The sequence below is a fragment of the Dipodomys spectabilis genome, unplaced genomic scaffold, assembly GCF_019054845.1.
Source record: "Dipodomys spectabilis isolate Male_0828 unplaced genomic scaffold, ASM1905484v1 ptg001026l, whole genome shotgun sequence".
NCBI classification, from domain to species: domain Eukaryota; kingdom Metazoa; phylum Chordata; class Mammalia; order Rodentia; family Heteromyidae; genus Dipodomys; species Dipodomys spectabilis.
Genome location: NW_024871703.1, coordinates 6,113 through 9,272, shown reverse-complemented (window position 1 = coordinate 9,272; position 3,160 = coordinate 6,113). Strand labels below are relative to the sequence as shown.

General features: G+C 34.1%; 1 pseudogene; it reads left to right on the top strand.

The window, feature by feature from the left end:
- The first annotated feature begins 370 nt into the window (after positions 1–370).
- LOC122102933 lies at positions 371–470 on the top strand (annotated as a pseudogene).
- The last annotated feature ends 2,690 nt before the right edge of the window (positions 471–3,160 follow it).

The window sequence follows — 3,160 nt, the reverse complement described above, 5'->3', positions numbered from 1 at the left end:
AAATTTTAAGCTGCAGAAAGTTAGAAGTAGCTCTTAAGCAAGGCTTACTTTGAGTCCATTAGCTCCACAAAGCTAACTCAGTTGATAAATAAATACTTGAAAAGCCACCACCTTTGGACTTAGCTGTAAAGGTTTCAAAGTATGATCAAATTTAAAATGAAAATGACAAAATAGTCATTGACAAAAAAATTGTAAATGTGAGCAATCGAACAAACTATATAAGTTTTTTCCAGTATACACAGATTTTTAGAGAAATGAGATCAATAGCATTTTTAGGAACAATAAGGGTTCCTTGTTACAAAAAGACAACTATGGATACATGCCTTTATAAATATTATATCATTACGTACTTAAATTTAGAGTATACTACATGCTTCAGCAGCAGGTCTACCCAAATTACAACAATACAGAGATTAACATGGCACTTGCACAAGGATGATATAAAAATTTGTGAAGTATTCCATATTTTTCATTCTTCTGATGCAAGAAATGAAAAAAAGTTATTAAAAAGTTGATTACAAAAATACAAGTGTAACATACATGTAATTCATAGAATTAAAGGTTAGTTTGACATCAGTGTATTAAATTTTCACCTTAGAAAGGTAACCTTTACAAAACTTAAAATTAGATAACATTGCCATTTTATCCCAAAGAAATAAAATAAGAACCCAGTAAAAAAAGGAATCTTAAATTCCTTCTATGTGGAATGCAATCTGAAAGGTCACATTTATTAATGAATCTATACATGATATAACAATGTAGAATTCAAAGTATTATATCTAGGACGAATGAAATAGATTATGGACATTATACAAACATAGATATACTTTTTTCAGAAAAGCACTCGGAACATCTTTAGTTTCTATACTATTCATTCCAACAGATAAGTTAAAATTATTTCTGATTAAAAAATTCACAAACTCTGCAGGAATCATTATAGATGTATAGAAACAACTCTTGAAAACATTTTGATATCAAAGTCATGCAATTCACTTGGAAGAATACCATGGAATACATGAATTTTTATAGTAAGATATTGCTGATGCTTTGTATTGTGAAAAAACAATTTGTAGGGACACAAAAGATGGACTGGCATTTTTGAAATTTAAGAATCTTAACCAAACCATAACGACTTAGTAGAACAATTTGTACAGCCTTTGACAACTTCAAAGAGGTAGTGATACATACTTATCCTTTTGGCAATATCAAATGCAGTTTCTTCCAAGTTGTTCTCCAGACCTTGTTTGATATAATGGTTCAACAGAAGGAGATACAGAGTATCTTTGCTATTTCTATTCCCAGCAGCAAGATGCAAGGGGGTCAAGAGCCCTTTAGTTTGGGGATTGGTATCTGCATCATGATGAAATAATAAAGAAGCCACTCTGGTATTATTCCACATATAAGCACTGTGCAGGGGTGTCCAGCCATTCAGAGTTATTGCATGAATATCTGCCTTGAGCTAGCAACTCATGGACAATGTCTAAGTGTCCACTCTAAGCTTACCGATGAAGAGGGGTATACTCATCCTCATCCCTAGTATTCATCTGGGTGGCCTTTTTGGAAAGTAGTCTCCGCACCATAGTAAGCCGATAAATTTTGGCATCCCAAAGAAGAAATTTGCTTGGATCCTACTCCATTTTTTTCTTGCAATTCATACCATTCCTCACTTTTTCATCTTGTTCCTTGTCTTCATCAGAATTGCCTAACCAGAGACTTTGAGTGCCAGTGGGAATGAGATGTCCATGTATTTCCCCAATAGTTCACATTGGTTGAACTAGTCAGAAAAAACTGAATTTTTTGCATATGTATTTTCACCATGATTTATTTTCTCTTTTTCCATTTTTACTATTCTAAATTATTCTAACTGGAGAGTAGTGAATTGATAGAGAGCAGAGGAAAGATTTTCCTCAGTATTCAAAGGTACAGAGTGAAAATGAGGACCAGTGGTGTCTTCATGTGCAGCTTTTTCTAGGAATGAGAAAATAGGAAACAATGCCTTCTATGTAAATGATTTGGGAAATACCATGTTATAGTGTAAGAGAACTCACTATTCAACATATTGTCTTTAAGAGCTTTCTAGTAGCTTTCTAATGTTGGTATTCAACATTATAAAAAATGTATAATGCAGTAGTAAAATAGAAGTCCTTTGTATGACTACCTAAATTCTTGTTTTTTAAAGACACTGGTTTTCATATAAAAATAGGCCTATCTATTGTCTGCAGGTGATTTTGATGATTGAAGATGCTTAATGAGAAGTCAAAATGTATTAGTAGTCCTTTGCTGCCAATTAAATTTCACTTTTTCTTCTTGGAGAATATAATGATCAAAGCAATAGTTCAGAATCAGCAAGCAATAGTTCAGAATCATGCTTCAAGCGCAAGTGAATCACCAGTAAGTAATCCTCGATTCCATTTTCCACAAAGTTTTGTCACAGATACATTCTGCCTGCCTTCTCTAGCTGCTTTCCTAGCCTGGACCTGTTCCTTCATTGTATAGGAAAAGTGTGATTCAACTGATTTCAATCAGATCTGTTAGTAGAATTATCAAGTATTTAGATTCTTTTTTTTAAAATTATTTGTGGGGCCTGACCTGGGCACTGTCCTTGAGCTCTTCAAATCAAGGCAAGCGCTGTACCACTTGAGCCACAGCACCACTTCTGGATTTTTCTGTTTATGTGGTGCTGTTTTGGGAAATGGCAGAGCAGAAAGTGAAATGATGCAATCAAAAATGTAAAAACAAAATAAATTAGGATAATTATGGAGCAATCATGAAAGAGAGAGAGGAAAAGAGACACAGATGTGCAATGACCTAGCTAGCCACAAAATCTATGCTTCTAATCAATTACAGAGCAAACAATTTTTTATTTTTTAAAAGAGATGGAAATAGAATTTATGTATTTACTTGAAATTAGTAAATACATTTTTAGTCGCCTACATAAAGAGACATAGCTTTGACCAAATTACAGACAAGAATCTTAATCCTTGGGCTGGGAAGGTGGCTCAGGGTAGAGTGCTTGCCTTGCAGCTTACTACAGTGCAGACACTACTTTCCAAAAAGGCTACTCATATGAATACTAGGGATGAGGATGAGTATACCCCTCTTCATCAGGAAGCTTAGAGTGGACACCTAGACCTTGTCCATGAGTTGGTATCTCAAGGCA